The sequence below is a fragment of the Artemia sp. Qi Xiang Cuo genome, chromosome 14 (genome assembly GCF_049724085.1).
Source record: "Artemia sp. Qi Xiang Cuo chromosome 14, ASM4972408v1, whole genome shotgun sequence".
NCBI classification, from domain to species: Eukaryota; Metazoa; Arthropoda; class Branchiopoda; order Anostraca; family Artemiidae; genus Artemia; species Artemia sp. Qi Xiang Cuo.
In genome coordinates this window covers 63,618,539-63,638,469 of record NC_142807.1, presented here as the reverse complement: position 1 = coordinate 63,638,469, position 19,931 = coordinate 63,618,539, and the positions used below count along the sequence as shown (strand labels likewise).

Here is a 19,931-nt window from a genome sequence, read left to right as displayed (position 1 = left end):
ATTTGATGGCTTGAATTTTTGTGTGTTTCCTCCTTTCCTGTAAATCATGTAAATTTTCTTAGGCTTTTAGATTTTGGTGGGTAAGATTAAACTTGATTAATTTCATATATAGATGGAATCAGCAAAATAAACAATTCTTTTGATGTATCAGTTGTTATCAAAATTCCACTTTTTAGAGTTCTGTTTACTATTGGACTGAGGTGCTCCTTACTAACATTTTGTTAGCATGAACTGTTTTATATATTTTCAATTTTCCTATTTCGTCTGAAAATTTTCATGGTTGATAATAGAAATACTAAGCTATCATTTCACAATAATTTGTTTCTCTGCTATTTTGATTTAAATATTTGTGAATATTATAAGAACAATAAATGAAAAAAATTTACAGAAATTAAATGAAAATAACCAAAGTATATGTACTGATGTAAAGGAAAGGTTTAAAGTTAAATGCAAAAAATTAACCCACTGATTGCAAGTTGTAGCCCCTGACAGTTTTATTTCACATTGTCATGGATTGTACTGAGAACACAGACAGTTTTGTTGGAAACTTCGAGGTCTCTGGCATCATGAAAAAAAAAAAGAATAAGAAGAAACACAGCCCCAAAGGTATGGGTGGAGGTTCCATCTAGCTAGGAAGCCTCCCCTTCCTGATATATATATATATATATATATATATATATATATATATATATATATATATATATATATATATATATATATATATATATCTTCTTCTTAGGTCCCAGCCATCCTCGTGGGACGTTTTGGGTCCACTCCTCTTGCTAGCTCATGCATAAGGGCTCGGTACATTGCTCTATCTGGTGCGATACGGGATAACTGGGCTATCTTGACATTGTCAAAGTGGAAGTTCTCCATCCATGGTTTTCGTGGGCGAAGGCCATGGAGGGATCCTTCAAGGGCGATTTTCGGAAGGCGGCTCGGCTCCATTCGCTTGACGTGGCCAAACCAGCGCAGTTGTTGCTTCTTAATTTTACTCAGTATGGTTTCAGTGGACTGGAGCCTTTGACGTACTTCCACATTTGTGATTCAGTCAGTGTATTTGATTCTAGAAATGCATCAGAGACATCTCACCTCAAAAGCTAGAAGTTTTATTTTGTCTTTGGTTTTCAGAGTCCATGTTTCACATCCATAAATAACTATGGGGATTACTAAACTGTTGAATAGGCGCATTTTGAGTTTGTTGGATAGGTGGTTACTTTTCCAGATGTTGGCTAGTCTTCGGAAGCTGGAGATAGCTAGTGCAAGTCGACGTTTCACGTCAGAGCTATGACAATTATCTGAGGAGAGTAGGCTACCAAGGTACAGGAAGTGGTCAACCGTTTCAACCTGTCTCCCGCCTATGGTGATATATATATATATATATATATATATATATATATATATATATATATATATATATATATATATATATATATCATTTTGTAATGGTATAAAAGTAAAATTGAGCTTGTATAAAGTATCCACTCTCCAAAGTAAATTCCTGCATAATGGCCTGAACATGGATCTCTCATTCCAAAATTTTGAAGTTTTGTTTTAACTTTCTGATTTAAATATTTCATTTGGTCTTTCACAAACTTTTCTGGAAACAAAAGTGTGAATACCCAATTAAAATATATTTGCAACAATACTTAGTCTGACAGAGATAGACAAGAATAACCCATGTTTCTGATTATTTTCTAAGACAGGAATACATTATCTTAAGTTTATATTTTCAAGTTTAAAGATGTTAAAGACTGATTCTGTATGTTTTCTGGCCTTTCAGTGAAGTGTGACATCCATAGCAATATGCAAGAAAAAATTCAGGGGCTAAAATCCACTCTTTACCTTGGTTAATTTTTGTATGTTCTAAGATTAAGTATAATTCTTTACTTAAGAAAATTTTTTAATTTTTCATTTTCTGAAGATAGAGTCAATCAGCTCATGTCCAGGGTTTTGGTAAACATCTTATGTTTTTGGTCTTCCAATTCCTATAAAATGTGGATTATGGATCAGCAGGAATTGTAAAAAAAAAACTTTGTTATAGGAATAACGTCTTACAATTCAGTGCATATCTTACATAAAATGTCAGACATTCTAACTCAATTTCACTTTTATACTATTACAAAATCCCTACGTTAAGATTCAATTTTACAAAACTTATTTTACAAAACTTATTAAAACTTATTTTACAATTAATTATTTATTTTAATCAGGTAAATTGGTAATTCATCATGTTATTGTGATTGTAAATGAACCTAAGTCTCAGATAGACATAGGGTATGTGAAAATTTTTTGAGATGGCGAAATATATGGAAACGTGAGATTTCTAGGCGCTGATTTCTTAGCCCCTACAAATCTCTCTATTCAATAGATGACACTGCTGTATTTGCAGGACCATTTTAAAATTTCTAAATTTTTTTCTTGTCAATTTGTAGCATAGCAATCCAAATGAACATAAAAAAAAACATGTATTTCTGTTTCTGAAATTCTAAATGAAAGCATTATTTTTCTATGAATATAGAAACTCAGTCTGTTTTTTATATTGTCATCTTTCATGCCATTTCCTAAACTACAATATAGCAATCCAGTCATAACTCATATTTAATAATTTACTAGATGACACTGCTGTACTTGAAACAAGATAATTTTTTTTATTATTGGTTAATGATGATCCAAAACAGTATTAACAAAAAACGTTTCCATTTATGCTCCTGACCATTCATATTAATGTGTTAATTTGCTATAAATATCAATATATAATCTAATAATAGTTATAACCTATCCTTACAAGAACAGTGCAGTTTTAGGAAGGGTAAAGGACGTGTTGACCAAATTTTCACTCTTAAGTGCCTGAGTCATTTAGTCCTTGCGTTTATAGATTATGAGCAAGCATTTCGATTCAGCAGATAGAAGAGCTTTAGTGGAGGCCTTATCCTTGTATGGTATACCAGGCAAATACAAGTGATTAGTGCTATGTACTAGAATAACATTGTTGCAGTTAAGGCAGGGAATGAGGTTAGTAGCTGGTTTTGTATTAAATCAGGAGTTAAGCATGGTTGTGTTCTATCCATATTTTTATGGACTTTGTCCTAAGGAGCACAGGAAAGGCAATGGGAGAACACAGAATCAAATGGGAAAGAAAAACTTTCCTGGAGTTGGATTATGCTGAGGATTTGAGCATCCTAGATGAAAGTGTGAGCAAAATAAAAGAACTTTTGGAGGTTTTTGCGAGTTCAGGGCGCTAGAATGGGCTTGAAAATTAATGTTAAGAAGACTAAGTTGCAAAGGCTAGGAATAAGCGAGGATAAAAAGGTGATGTTGGGTGCCTCACCTCGGTAGTATTATTAGTAAAGACGATGGGTGCAGTGATGATGTTAAAAGTAGAATAGCTGTGGCCCAGGTTGTTTTTTCACAGTTAAAAAAGTCTGGAAGATTAGGAAGAAAAGTCTGTGAACCAAGATTAGAATATTGGAAGCTACAGTGATGACAGTGGTCAAGTATGGTTGTGAAGCGTGGGCGCTCCGAAAAACGGAAGAAGAGTTGCTTAATGCTTTCCAGAGAAATTGCCTATCAATTATTTTGGGCACCTGACTGGCTGACCATATTTCAAACAGTAGGCTGTACGAAAAGTATGATTCAATCCATCTTTTAGGGCTATAATGAGAGAAAGGTTGAGACGACGAGGGCATGTTCTGCAGATGACAGATGACAGATCCGTCATCAAAAATCAAAAGCAAAAAATCGTCCTTTTTGGCCAGTTGTCTAGGGCTAAACCATCTAGGGCAGGTCGTTCTGGGTTTGGATGGGAGGATGTTGTTAAGAAAGAGTTAAGGGACATGGGAACTTCCTGGGAGGGTGTAAAGAGGGAGGATTTGAATAGATTGGGATGGAGGAGGAGCATATGTAGCTGTGTAGCCTCAAAATATGTATAGTACCGTTTTTTAAAGGGTGAAGTTCCATTAAGTACAATAAGGAAGGAAAGTAATAGGGCAGAAACTAGCCAACCATTAGGGGTACAGTTGCTGAAACTTAAAATAAACTAAAGCGGCGTCCACAAGCGTGTCTAGCTAGAATCCCATGTCTAGACACGTGTCTAGCCAGAATCCAATGTCTAGGCAACGACTGTTCACATGTAAAATTTGGTGCTTAGCTAAAACTACAAATTTAGTCTCAAAGTATAATTTCTAACCAATCAACAGAGCTTATGCAGGCAAAAGTTTCAAATACTACAATCCCTATTTTCACTATCACAAGCTAATGGATGAGATAAGCAAAACAATTGCCTTAGTGTGCTTTATTATTATGTCTGGTGTTGTATATTTGCCTAAAATGAAAAGAAAAAACAATTAAAGAGAAAACAAAAATTAAATTTCAGTTACAAATGTAAACAAAAATGATGAAAATAGTGGATCTTGACACATTGTGATTGGCTGTAATCGAAAATCCTAGACATTGAGTTCTAGAGGCTAGAACTCAATGTCTAGCCAAGCGCCTTGTCTAGCGTGTCTAGATAAGCGCCAAATTTAACTTGTGAACGGTCGTTGCCTAGACATTGGATTCTGGCTAGACACGTGTCTAGACATGGGATTCTAGCTAGACACGCTTGTGAACGCTGCTTAAGTTCAAAAGAAACTGTCTAGTGAGAGATGTTTCCCTTTTTGACACTAAAATGATAATTTGTGTCCAAATTCAAGCAGATAGAAATTTGCAACACTAGGTGCTACACTATTTCTGTTCCTGCTTGATCACTTTTAATCTTGTCATAAAATATCTGCAGATGTTAGAAAACGGATGTTTTTGAGGAGGATCGGGTCGATTTAGGCAGTGGTCTCTAACTTTTGAGTGGTTACATCTAAAACACATAGAACCTTCAATTTGAATCGTATTCAGTATTAAAAAACTTATCTTTTCCTCAGGGGTACCAATAAAGTATAGGAGGGTGCTAGATAATTTTGCATCCCATCTCTTGCCCTTCCAACTGACACACCCCCCCCCCCTTTACACCTAAAGTGGCTACATCTAAAATACATAAAAGCTTCAAGTTGACTTGCGTTTATTATAAAAAAAAATGTATCTTTTGCTTAAGGGCGCCAATTCACGAAAAAATGGGGGAAGAGGTGAGAACATTTTTTATCTCCCCCCCCCTTCTCCTGCCCTGTAATTGGCACCCCTGCTTTCCCTTGTCCTGCTAATCTTTATTCGTAATGCTGCCTCTAAAAATAGGTTATGATATTTTAATTTATCTAGCAACCTACTTGTAGTAGTTTCTTAACATCTACTTAAATCCTCTGATCAAATAAGAAGTGAATAGCTGCAATTTCTTTGGCCAAATTTTATTTTCAATCTTTTTTCTGTTAGTTTACCTTTGCGAATTCTGTTGAGCCTGTGTTTCCCACTGTAGTGTATCCCATTCACTGCCGTTTCAAAGTTGTAGCAGTAGCTGCAGCCCAGTAACGAGATTACCATCGTTCTTTGTAACCAAAGTTTAAGAAACTAGTTTTCAGCAAGACTGTCATGAGAAAAATTTCACAAATTCCTTTTAGAACCTTTTTGTACAGCATCAATTTTTTATAGTAGCCTACGAGTAGAAAGCCTATCAAACTTTGGTTTTACCCTATACCTCTTAAAAGAAATTCTTTTTTTAATTAGAGTATTTCTAGACTATAATTAATCTCTATCAGTGCTTATAATGAAATTGATTATTGCCCCCCACCTTTTCCTGAAAAATAATAATCGTGAACTTGATCCCTTTTTTGTGTGTTCGCCTTAGTGGAAAAATTTACTCCCCCCCCCCACTAAGGTTTCTACAGAAATGAACGTAACGTGACGTACCTCTCCAGAGTCTTGGTTGGGTGTAGTTCTTAGAGAGTGATTTGACAAAATATCTTGAATATAAAAGAGGAAAGAAAATAGAAAAAAAAATCCACTTGTAAGAATTATCTAGTAAAGGGAAAAAAGCACTACCTTTAGTGATAGAACAACACACATGCACTTGAATTAGGGCATTAAAGAACAACATGCGTTGAATAACACTGCATTTTCAGTAGACAGTGTGCTTGGTGGTGCGCCCGCCATGATATGCTGAATGTAAACTTGTGCCATAAAGTTCTTGGGAGTAGATTGATTTAAAAATAAGTCAGGTCAAGAGACTGAGGTTCTGCTCTGTTTCCCTTTTGAAAATCATAGTATCGATTACCTAAACAAAGGCAAAAAACTAAAAAAATATATATATATTAAAAAATCAACATAAATATAATTTATAATTTGTTTACATATTATCCTCTATTGAAACTATTAAACTGAGGTGGTTGGACTGGTCCAAAATCCTCGTTTTCAAAAGAATTGTTTTGGTCTCGGTTTCTATTCCTCAGGTAGGCTATCAATCCAATCAAACCCAATAGCAAAGTTCTGTCTTCAGCTACCTGGGTCTTAACTGCCTGTCTTTCCTTAGTTTCGTCGACTAGGGGGTGACAAATCCCTACGGCTGCTATGACTATCACCAAATAAGCAGTTGACATCTGCTTAACGGATACCTAAATATCAATAAAATATAATTAAATATATAAATAGGAATTAGAAAAAAATATATAATTAGTTATCCAGATTTTAGAGTTTAGGCAGGAAAACTTCTATTTGCTGGATCGACAGTATGTTTTTTTAGGGAGGGGAATATGACAAAAACATGACGTATGACGTCAAAGCCAAAGCCATAAATGTATGGCGTCAAAGCCAAAGCCATACATGTATGACGTCAAAGCCATGCATTGCCAAGTCATCTTTGGATTTTGGCTTAAATGTCCAAGACATCCATAATTCTGGAACGTTTTGTATTTTGTTACTAGCCTGAGATGATCACGAAATTATGTTTTGATTAGCCCTTATTTGAGGTTGCACTACATTAGAATTTCAGCATAGTTGGATTGCTTATTTTATGCAAAGGTCTTGGCCAAAATATTTGCATTTTTTTCATTTTATTTTCATAGGCTGTGATTTACCTTCTTTTTCTATGTTGTCCTACTTTTTCTCATTTTGTCGTGCTTAGCCAGTTGTGTCTCAGAAATTATTTACCTCTTTACTCCACTCTGGAATCACGACAGGGAGGTATCCAAGGGGGTCATGGGGCTCGGTTTCGCCTCCCCCCCCCCCAATCTCAACTTCTTCTGAATTGCTGAGAATTTCTTAAATATCATAAATAAAAGTTCAAATAAAGCTAAAATCCTTTTAATAGACAGTGTTTCACAAACAGTGATAAAATTTCACAAAAGTACTAAATATTTCGGTCATATGTGCAGTGACCGTCATAAGTAGTAACACTAAACTAAAACAATTAATAAGAGTGGATTATATACGAAATAAAATAAAACTGAACATTGTTTAATACTCTAATTCTTTTCAAAGCTAGAGTGGAAGCTAGCCTCTTTCAAGGCTAGCTTCCGACATTTGGTTGCAGTGACCAAACTCGAACGTTTTGGTCACTGCATATGTGACCGAAATATTTAGTATTTTCGTGAAATTTTGTCACTGTTTGTGAAACACTGTCTATTAAAAGGATTTTATCCCTGTTTGAACTTTTATTTATCATCATGGGAAGGCAGTGTGGTCTCCGAAATTATCTTCTTAAATATCAATAAAAATATGATAGAAGTATAGTTAAATATATAAATTAAATGAATAAAAAGAAATTTATAAAAAATATTATTAGGTATTCAGATTTTAGAGTTTAGGCAGTAAAATTCAATTTGCAGTATCAACAATATGTACATCCAGGTTGTAAATTCGAATGGCAATTTTTTGTGATATCCTCCTCCCTCATAATGCCTAAATACGGCTTTATAACCAAATATAACCAAAGTAACTGTACCCCAACCCCTAAATATATAAATCCTGGTGTATATTTGGACATCATTGTGATGAGGGTAACATTCATTCTTGATGCAAATGAAGGTTATATTTAGACTCAGAATGTAATTTTGGGTGCATATTTGCACATTAGGGGATGGGGTTATATACTCTGTTAATATATAGGTTCTAAGATATTCATCAATGTCATAATGTGATATTCAGAACTGTATTTTAAATTTTTGTTTTCTTTAAATGGAACTTGATATGGGGATTGAACGCCATCTATAAAAAAAAGATTATAACAAAAATTTCAAAAGATTTACACATTGTGTCGAAAGCATGGGAAAAATCATATTTTTTTTTGGTTAAGTTGGAAAAAAAGGAAAGATTTGAGGATAAAGGTTCTCTACTTTGATAATATGTTAACTAGGATCATTATACATATTTTAAAGTAAGAATTGTTTTTTTTAACATGTCTCCTTATCATAAGGCAGAACTGTAAATTTTTACCAGAAGGAGGAGGTGGGATGGAGTTACGTTGGAAGGGAACTGTGAATTGAATAAATACAAATATTCTAACTATAACAAAGAGTGATATTTTTTACTATAGCGTTTAGTTCTTAAGAGAGGATGAACTGCACTGCTGTTTGTCTCTTCTTTTTTTCTGTCAAGAAACAACTTTTTTTATTGTAGGATGCTACATAGGGTGAAAGGGGAGTAAACCCGAAGCTCGCTTGTGCCTCTCTTGGTGGCCATGCTCACATGTTAAGGGGGCCACGCTCCCCTTAAAAGGGGAGTAGATTTTTCCATGACCGAAACAGTTCATTTTAGGTCAATGTTTTGGGGTACGTTGGACTAATATTGGGAAGGTATTTCTTACTGGTACTGTTGCATTAGCTGGTACCCATACGAGAAGTCAAGTTTGGTTAATGCTAATGAAATAAAACAAAATATGATGAAAATATAATAGTTTAGAAACAAATTTGGGCTATATCTTTGTACATTAGGGGGGGGGGGTAAAGCATAGCATATATTAAATACGCAACCTAACCTAACCTGCGTACCTCCCCCCCCTAAGCCCCAAGAAGAAATAGTTTGAATATTGTAAATACAATGACAAACCATGGTTTGCGATCCAATACTCTATTGACAGATACCCGTTTGACTAGTTTCATTTAGCATTTTTCTATAACGTATATTGCGTGGGTACCAGCTAATGCAACAGTACCTCAGGGGTTCAGTTGTTCAACCCCAGTCAGGTGCGTGCATTGTCACGCTTCGTTTGATTTTGAGTATACAGAGCAGGCAGATCCGCAGGAACTTTTTCGAGCGGGGGGGGGGATAATAAAACAACCAGGTGACAGTAATAAAACAAACTTATTTTATTTTATAATTTGAATAAGAAGTACGCAGAAATCCAGGATAATTTGGATTTTGGGAGGCTGTAGGCCATAGCCCCCTATTTTTTTGCGTTCGTCCATTATCTAGAGATGTCACGACTTCCAATATCTGTCACAAAATCAGCTTATTTTTATTGGGCATTAACGAATTTTACCATCTGTAATAAATTAACACGCGCGCGTCTGTCCCCAAAGCCTGCCCCCCCCCCCAAAAAAAAGGTATGGATAACCTCAGATTGAGCTGTGGTCACTGCTTTTCTAATACAAACTATCATATTAAAAAAAATATATACCCAGTTGGCTATGTGAGGCAAATTAATGACTGAAAGTCCCAAAATTAGTAGCAGGCGCAAAACTATTGGATTTTTAATGATTTCTCCTGGGATGTGGTAAATTTTTTTTGAAGAGCCCCCAGAAAAAATGACACTTTGGGTCCTTGGGAGGATTCCAAATTCTATTCATATACCGTAAACTCGCTGGTAAGTGGCGATGATTCTTAAGAGCATTATATTTCTTGGGGGGGGGGAATGAAGTGTCAGATTCAACAAATTTCAGATTTTCTCCCGAAAGCTTGTTAGGGCTAGCATTCACGAAAGAAGTTTGAATGAATTGTAGTCTGCTCCATAATTATTTCTGTCTAATAAATTTATGTCGTATTAAATTCAAAATGAAGAGCATGAATTTTTCTCGGAAGAATGAGAATTTTACTCCAGTGTTTCTGTTTGTAGCGCTAAGCTTTATTGAAAGGTTTCCGAAATAACGTTTTATGACTGAAAAGCAGAGAACTTATTTTTTAAAAATGTTGTGACTCAAAAACTGATCGTTGGTTTAACTGGCTTAAAATTTCACACAGAAAGACAAGAAAACCAATCAGATTTTCGAAGGTGGAGCTATTTTGCACCTCTTTCTGATATTCGGTTAAGGAATGGTGTTCTTTGGTGCACAAAAATGCGTCACAGACGAAAACCCGTGAAAATAAGCAATATTTTCCATGAAACTACATATAGGGAACTAATTTCTCTCTGGGTTTACCTTAATTCTTTGACTCTATTTTGACTTATTTCTCCATAGTAATCTTAAACAATGAAACTGATGAAAAAATACAGCCTGAAGTAAGCATTTAGAATGTTTTGGCTTATTATTGGAACATTTTTATTATTTTAGAACATTATTTGAATGAAAGTTATTTAGGCCGTGTATGATTTTTCTAGAGGATTATTGGTCGTTTCTTTTGAAATAGGATTTAGAATAGATTAGAATTTTATTTCCATATAACATTTTATTAGAACAAAAATATCTAAAATTCGCCAAAAGGTCAGCAAAGGAATTGACAAAAAATGAAAAACATTTGGCTTCAAATGTTGGAGCTCGTTAACAACGAATACATTCATACATACATGAAAGTAACAACAACAATTAACATCAAGACCCCCCCCCCCCAGAAGACTCCTTGGCTAGGAATACATTCATGCCAAAAAGGATTTAGACTTTAAGCAGTTTTAGAAACATTATTAAGGTCATGGAAACCATGTCCATTTAATGAAGCATATGCAATTTGAGAATCTCTCTTCAATCTGGCGATAAATTTAACCGCATTTTTATCATGTATCTCACTTAATGTTATTTTAAAAGGTAAATGTTTAGTGGTTGGCCACTTCCAAAAGAAAGTGGTTGGCCACTTCTGGCCGCTGCTGAGTAAATAAAAGTAGTACTTTTGGTTCTTTAATTTGGTACGTACGCAGGCACGTACGCATGAATATGTGGTACTTTATTAGTAGGCAACAGGCGAGAAGAACCGCATATAGAATGCCAAAGATACCATTGAAAAACAGGTTTCCGCTGCATAGTGAGTTATTGTTCACTCCGTGACAAAGATTTAAACTTTTGTTTTTTGGGGTTAAAGGGGCAAAAAAGGTAGCTAGGTTAGGTTACCTATTAAATATATGCTATGCTTTAACCCCCCCCCCCCCCTAATGTGCAAATATATAGCCCAAATTTGTTTCTAAACTATTATATTTTTATCATACTTAGTTTTTTTTTATTAGCATTAACCAAACTTCACTTCTCGGGTGTTGCCCGGCTACTAATTAAGTACCGAATTTGTTACTGGGGGGCCCAAATCCTTCAAATCCCTTATTCGGTGAGAAGTATCAGAAAATGATAGGAAAATAAAAAAGAAATCGTGGTGCGTACGTGCCAGCTTACCTGTTAGCCAGTACGCACTCGAGAATTTGGATCTATAAAATCAGACAATAACCGGTTTATTGATGTCTACTCGGATAGAATTAGCTTCGGCTCAATGGGAAACTACATTGTAGTTATATTTTAATTAAATATTTAGTTGCTATACTTAACCCCGCTAATATGCAAATATACAGCCCAGATTATATGTATCCTATCTATCTCCCAAGCGTCTGAGTTGTTTCAACCCCGTATCTGTAGATCCAGATTCTCCAGTGTGTACTGCCTAACAGATAAGTACCCTTAGTTTTATGCTATTCCCAAGTATCTTGGTTGCTTTTCTGACAATGCACACCACATCTTCTGATGTTCCGATATACAGTCCCCTAATTTTCCCCGTATATACTAGGTTGCATTGTGTGGAGACTGTGGAAAACCCATTCAACAAAGACCTTCTCACCTATGACGGCATTTAATTAACGGAGAAATACAGGTATATTATTAAGAAATAGGAAAAGTAATCATGCTAATACTGCTGCTAACAACTCACTGTGGCTCCAATTCCAACCTATTCAAAGCCTCCCTCTTTACACCCTCCCAAGTAGTTTCCATTTCTTTTAAATCTTCCCTTACGATATCCTCCCACCCAATTCGGAAACAACCTGCTTTTCGTCTGTCCCTAGACAGTTGCCGGACAAGGACAACCTTTGGCAATCTGCCATCCTTCGTCCGCAGAACGTGCCCATCTTAACCCTTTTTCTCTCATTATAGCCATAGAAAGCAAAATGAAACCACATTTTTCTTACAGCCTTTTTTTTGAAATATGGTCATTCAATCTGTTGCCATAAAAATCCGTCGGCAATTTCTCCAGAAAACATTTAGCAAATCCTCCTCTTTTCAGAGCGCCCATGCTTTAGAACCATGCTTGACCAAAGTCATCATTGTAGCTTCCAATATTCTAATCTGGCTTCGCAAACTTATCCTCATATTCTTCCAAACTTTATTCAAATGTGAAAAAAAACACCCTGTGCCTTGGCTATTCTACTTTTAAAATCTTCACAGTATGCACCATCTTTACCAATAATACTCCCTAGGTAAATGAAGCATTCCACTTCATCCATCTTCTCGTTACTCAATATCACCTTTTAACCTTCACTTATTTCTAGTCTTAGCACCTGAGTTTTGTTAAAGTTAATTTTCAAACCTATTTTTACACCCTAAGGAATCCAATTGTGCTGCTTTTATTTGTTTCGCATGTTTCCTTCGGCAGAGATCAGCCACCAAATAATTACCTTTTAAAAAAATTGTAGCAGAGAAATAAGGTAAAACGTTATTTTGAAAACCTCTTTACAGGGGCGGATTCTGAGCAAAATCCTGGGGGGGGGGCAATGTGACAAAGGTGCCAATAATTGACACATTTGGTACTTGTCTAGAATCGGGTAAGTACGCAATAAGTGAAGTTTCGTTAATGCTAATAAAATAAATAAAAATAGGATGAAAATATAATGGTTCAGAAACAAATTTGAGCTATATATATGCATATTAGGGGGGGGGGGGGGGGTAAAGCATAGCATATATTAAATCCGTAACATAACATGATCTAACCCAACCTAGGTACCTTTTAGTCCCCCTAAACCCCCAAAAACTTAATTTTAAGTATAGTTCCCGGAGAGAGAAACCATTTGTTTATACCTCACAAGGCAGCGTAAACCAGTTCCCATAAAGATCTGCAATACAATTGTCGCGCACTTACCGGATTCTAGGCCAGTACCACACATTTATCCTAAGAAAGAGTGAAGAAAAACAGGGAAAGAGGGCGCCAGAAAAAAAATCTTGGGAGGGGGCCAGGGTCCCCCTGAATCCTCCAGTATCTTTTTTTCACAACCATTAACAAACGTCCTGAGAAATGTTTACGTTGTACATTTTTTCATAAGTTTCTTTCTCAGATAAGCCTCCAATGCTGAACGCTCCAAAGATGAATCTGTTTATAAAGGTTCTTTGTTTTCTTACCATATTGTGTGTGACTATACCAATGCGTTATTATCCACTTTCACTATCAACGACTATAACAGTTTTGGCGGCAAACTGGACACTGTACTAGTATTTTAACAGGTTTAAAATCCAAAGGAGGCGAACTAAGTCAAAACTTGTTTTTGCATCATTTGTTACAAATATCATTTACGATGAAGGTCGGTTTCTGTGAGTTGTCACTCAATCGGGTTCAATGTCGTAAAAGGCAGCCCTGCGGTAAATATAGTTTATTATCAAAACTATCTGCGTGATAATTGTATTCATGATTTCATTTTCACTAATTTTCTTACCATATTTCGTAATGATCTTATTTTTGCTTCATATGAATGTATAGCTAATGTTCATGGTCATTAAGGATCTTTCCACTTGATGAATTTATAACTGAACGCCGTTGGTATTATTTCCCATTATGCTGTCCTTGACTAGGGTTAGGAAGGGTTAAGTTTTATTTTGTTGGCATTACTGTCGGTTATGATTTAGGGCTAGGAAGGTTTGAAGTACCATGGACATTAAAACCATCAGGGTTTTTTTTTTCTCTGGTGCTACATTAGTCTATTCGTACCCAGGATATATGCTGGGGGGGGGGACTTTCTTCCAGTTGTGCTATTTTTGTTCAAACGTCTTGAATACAAACAAGTCACAGCAAATGAAGGTGGGAGGTGGCATTCCAAGGCGTCTTCTATCTTTCTGTTCCAAATGTATACTATTCCTTCAAATAGATGAAACAAAATAACAATGTTCCAACTAAAACATATAAGAAAAGAGAACAAATTAAAAATATAAACTAATAAAGGGACTATAAAAATTTTGAATATTTTTATAATCTGTGAAGTCTATAGGTTTTTAGCTGTCGTAAAATCCATGGCACCCAATATTCATTGATCTTTTTACCAGAAGTCATATTTCTGCACAATAGAATAGATATTAGAAAAAGATTCGATTCAGACAAAAGAAACTGTAATAACAAATTGCTAGAAGAAATTACAAAAACTACCTACCTGAAAGCCTCGATTCTTTAAAATTAATCTTTTGGCTGTATCAAAATTATGAAGTTTTTAGAGCAGTACAAAAAGTGTTGTCATATTGGACCGTGAATAAAAAGCAAAGTGAATCCGTTAAATTTGTCAATGCCTTTAGTCAGTAAAAAGTCAAACATTAACAATATTTTGATTCCCAAAGGAAACCATATCTTTCGTTCAAATGAGTCCTTTCCCGATCTTCTAGGACCAGTGGTCCGGTACGTCACCCCTGGAAGAAAAACAAAGAAAAAAAAAATGCAACATCCCACATTTTTGTAAATAGGAGCCGTCTACTGCAGGGTTGATCCGGTGAATCATTTCTGATCCGGTGAATCTAATGAGGTCATTTTCATTAAGATTGCTTTACTTTTTTTGGGGGGGGTCCCTTTTTCGAAAATCAGGCAAATATTTTCAGGCTCGTAGCTTTTTATGGGTCACATCAAACTTAGTTATTTTTATGTATTTGGATCCAGCATAAAAACCCAATTCTTTTGGTGTATTAATTGGAGTCGTTTCATTTCCATCAAATTCCCTTTTTCGAGTTTCGGTTACAGTTGGCCCGAGTCGCTCCTATCACAGTTAGTTACTACAAATTGTTTGATTTTTGATTGTATTAATATTATCTAATAATCTTTGTTATTAATTCTGGTTAATGTCAATTAATATTAGAAATGCAGTTGTAGTCGTGGTAGTAAGAATTGTCGTAAGGATAATCAGAGTAGGCTCCTTACGTCTAAAAATTTTTTTTATCGATTTTCATCAATATAGTATTTTGTTTGATTTAATAACTATAAAATAAGCTTTTTTGCTGTGCTTACAAATACGGAAAGTTTTGATTTAATTTTATTATTTTGTTGTTATCCATCGTCGAGATTGTTTTTTATGATATTTTCCAGAAGCCATATTCCGCTAGAATCATGCACATAAATAAATCCTGTGTTTTTTCCCATACACTGTAAAAAGAAATTTTTTGTGATGTTTATCAACAAAAAAATTGGAATTTCAACAGCTGAAAATCGTTGGAATTGAATATTTAAGGGCTTGTTGGAATTTCCTGATCATTTTTGAATTTCCACCTTGTTGAGAAACAAAAATATTGGATTTACAAACCCGAAGTAAAATTTCAATTAGTTCTGAGTGTAAAATTATCATATTTGGTGATGATTTGTCAATATTCACAACTTATTTAATAGTTAGTGAATATAAGCCATATCCTACTCCCATGACAATCGGAAACATCGTAAGTGCTAGTGTTCCTGTAATTTTTCGGTTTATATCGGGTTCATTCCAACTCTATGTCCTCAACTGACCATAACAGCAACTAGGAATGGACCTCAGTAGCCAAGTTCCGACATAAACCAGAGCCGGTCTGCTACTCTTGCCTTCATCTAGACAAGAACAACTGAACAAGATGGTACAGGGTTGCCACCCTGACCTGGAAGAATTTACTAAATCGGAGAGGAAAAATTTACTAGATCGCATTAGTTTTTACTAAATACTCAAAAAAAAATTTTGCGCGTGCGGCTACGCTGTGCGCGCACCATCAACTATCGACTTTTACTATAGGAGGATAATCAATACGGTTTTTACAGTCTTTTTTCTTTTTTTCTTCTTTTTTTCTCTTTTCCTCTTTTCTTTCGTTTCCATACTATGATTGAAAATTACAGAAACCTACAAGTTCAAAAATCCTTTTTTTTGAATATATATATATATATATATATATATATATATATATATATATATATATATATATATATATATATATATATATATATATATATATATATATATATATATATATATATATATATATATATATATATATATATTATGTTAAATTTCTACTTACTTTTAATTTCTCTCACCAGGCTCCTTTTTCCTTAAAAAACAATTTTGAAACTGAGAAGATTCACCTAATCACCTTAGGTGGTTGGGTTTTATTTTGATTCCAATAGATTCCCAATCATCACAAATCCAAGTGTCATTATAGCTTCATTTTTAGTTGGTAAGATTTGAAACACAGAAAGCTGATTTTGTCGACCTTTAGACGCCGGAAGTGAAGTGTCTGTTTATGAAAATAAGTGACTGCTTGTCTGTCTCTAAGACAGACAAGCAAAATTGTAGATTGTAAAACAGACAAGCAAAAATTAAAAAAAAAAAGTCATATGTTTACGATAATTTTTTCCCTGAATTCATGAAAAATAAAAAAAGTTTTGTTTACTATAAATCATAACTTTTTACTAGTTTTTACTAGATTTCGGGAAATTTACTAGATCCTCTAAATTTACTAGATTTTCTTTTTACTAGATCTAGTAAAATCCTACTGACGGTGGCAACCCTGAGATGGTATTAATAAGAGACCTGTCTCGCCCTTATACTGATACGGCCAAAAAAGATTGTTGCTCTTTTATTAATGCACTGTAACTATTCCATAAGCAATACGAGACTAAAACAATCCTTTGATATTCTTCCTTTTCTCCAAAATATTAATTATAAGCTAAAAATGTTTGTACATCAATATATGTTTGTACATAAACTTATTTTAAATGGCACCAAAGTCAAATTTTCAAGAAATTTCATTCTGCAATTGAAACCCAAACCATTTTGATTAATAAAACATTACGTTGAGAATCACATTTTTTCTACTGAAAAGTATGTAAATATTGATAACTTCAAGAATTTGTTGAACTTTTAACAAGAATCACAGTTTCAACAAAAAAAATTGGATTTTTTGACTTGCTTAAATTCCAGCAAAAAAAAATTGTTGGAAATTGAGTTTGGTACGGTACTTGTCTATTACACCGACCACGCTCAAGTTCTTGTTCTAAGTAAAACTGATTTCGCTGTCTGCATTCGGAGATAATTAGCTTAGTCTCAGTGAGAAAAGCTACTATACATGTATATTTTAGAATGCATGCATAATGCATCCTGGGCGGCCTGCTTTCCATAATTCTCGGTTGTAGTTTCCATGATTTTGTTACTAAGGTATTATATTTTCATCATATTTTGGTATATTTTATTATGATTAACCTAACTTTACTTCTTGAGTGTGGTCAGGATAACAGACAAGTACCTCCAGTTTTTTTTTTTTTTTTTTTTTTTTTTTTTTTTTTTTTTTTTTTTTTTACAGAGTAGTCTACAGGTTTTTTACTGTATTTTTCCTGTGAATTACCTATTTTTGGTGTTAGGACATAAGGTCTCTCATGAAATAAGTTTCTATGTACCCAACGTCCGAGAAAATTGACAAGTCGACATTCTTTTATGTCTTTTTTTTCTGTTTGGCATAATATTCAGTGAATCCTCAGTGTTTTCATGAAAACTGCTAGGACATGACTTGATTAATGCAGAAATTCCCAAGTTTTGTTGTTGTTTTTTGTTTTGGTTTTTTTTCCAAGAACACGTGAGTAATAATTATTTTGGATGGTTCCAAGGTAAGCTGTAACGGAAGGCAATGTTTTTGCTTTTGCAATCCATTTTCCAAGCTTGCGTCCTTCGAGAAATATGATGTACTAATGTTTATTTTTAATCGATTTTTAGAATAATACTGGGGAAGAGTCTCACTGTTGGCATTGTTTACCATGGCCCAAGGTTTACTAGCTTCGTTGCCTTTTATTGTTTAGATTAGCAAAAATTATTTAAGGAATTTTCCGGATGTGGAGAAATACTTTTATACTAAAAAGCATTTTTAGATCCTGTCGTTGAACTTTTCTGTAAAACTTCAATTTTGTTTGATACTCGAAACCAGATGATTGTAGTTGAATTTTGGCGGTCTGGCGGAAGCAAGATTACATCCTGAGATTCCTTATGGCGAATAGTTTCAAATTGATAAGTATCTAAGAAGGTCAAAAAAAGGAAGTGTATTATGAAAAAAAGCATTAACTAAACTAATTCGTAGAGCCTCGGGCGTTTGTTTTAGCTTTTTCGAGAGGTTACCAGCTCTATGCCATTTGGTGTACGTTTTGGAGTGCCACTTGTTCCGCCACACATGTCATCCGCCATGAGGTTTTTCTTTTCATCATTAGTGGCATACATTGTGTTATGCACAGTATATTTCTGCCACGCGTAGCGGGCGCTAATTGGTGTACATGATTTTCGAAAGTGAACACCCCTCGAAGCATTTTAGGGGTCATTTTGACCTAGTCTACCTTCTTTTTTTGTGCTCAGACGTCGCAGCATTGACTGTTTAATTTTGTATTTAATAGTATATTCCCCAATATTCAAGGATTAATACCAACCTATTAAAAAATGTTGACGATTCAATGCTGAATATTTTTTTTTTTAACTAAGGTAAAATGTTCCATCAAACATTTAGTGACCAAAAGGCTATGTCAACTGTTTTTTGGAACCAAAAAGGTGTATTGTTTATGGAGTTTATGAAGCTGGGAGTTGCAGGTTTTTATTGTGAACTTTACGGCACCTTTTAAAACAGAAAACGGGCATTCTGGAGTCATTCTGATCCATGTCAATGCCCATGTAAACCCAACGGCTCCTTTGACATTTTCGAGCACCCACTGTTTAGTCTCAACTTTGCCACGAATGACATCCACCCTCTCCGTGAATTGAAAAAGTAGCTTGTGGGGGTAGCTTTTCCAAACTGACAAGGAGCTGAAGAAAAGCGTCACAAGTTCACTTCAAACCATTGGTGACGACATTATACGAAGAGGGTATTACAAAACACTTTTGGGGATAAAATAATTTTTTGGTACTGGTGCATTATGTGGACACTGCTAAAAAGTCAAGTTTGGTTAATGCTAATGAAATAAAATAAAATAGGATGAATATATAATAGTTTATAAACAACTTTGGGCTATATATTTGCACATTCGGGGGGGGGGGTAGTAAAGCATACCATATATTAAATACGTAACCTAACCTACGTACCCCCCCCTAAACCCCAAAAAACAACAGTTTAAATATCGTAAGCGCAATGAAAACTACGCTTTGTATTCCATTTCTCAATAGCGGTCTCTTGAAAATATCCAGTCTGGTGGGTTTCGTCTCTTGTTAGTATATAGAAATGTCCGCATAAAGCACCAGTACCCATTTTTTATTTAAATATTTTATAGGTACATTTCTCCATATTCATAATATGTGGAAATGTACGTTTTTACAGGTTTCTTTCACAAAACGAATGATACAATGATACCCTAAAGAGCGGTGTTGAACCACATTTTTCGTATGCCTATTGTTTGAAATACGGTTAGTCAGCCGGGTACCCAGAACAATCCTTAAGCAATTTCTCTGGAAAATATCTAGCAAATCTTCATCCGCTTTTCGGAGCGTCAATGCTTCAGAGCCATATTTGACCACTGTCATCACTGTAGCTTCTAATATTCTAATCTTGGTTTGCAGACTTATCTTCCTATTCTTCCAAACTTTTTTTTCACTGTAAAAAAAACCCATGAGCATTGGCTATTCTACTTTTAACATCTTCACTGCTCCCACCATCTTTACTAAT

The 19,931-nt window shown here is 34.7% G+C and overlaps 1 protein-coding gene and 1 long non-coding RNA gene across 2 annotated transcripts in view; one reads left to right on the top strand and one right to left on the bottom strand.

Annotated features, from left to right (window-relative positions):
• ND-B22 (NADH dehydrogenase (ubiquinone) B22 subunit) overlaps positions 1 to 19,931 on the top strand; it is a 44,484-nt gene that overhangs the window by 3,907 nt on the left and 20,646 nt on the right. The window lies entirely within an intron of this gene.
• LOC148944747 (uncharacterized) lies at positions 6,216 to 13,621 on the bottom strand. The gene is made up of 2 exons (XR_016142863.1): positions 13,434 to 13,621; positions 6,216 to 6,533 (listed from the first exon to the last, which is right to left on the bottom strand). It is a non-coding gene; the product is annotated as an uncharacterized LOC148944747 (long non-coding RNA).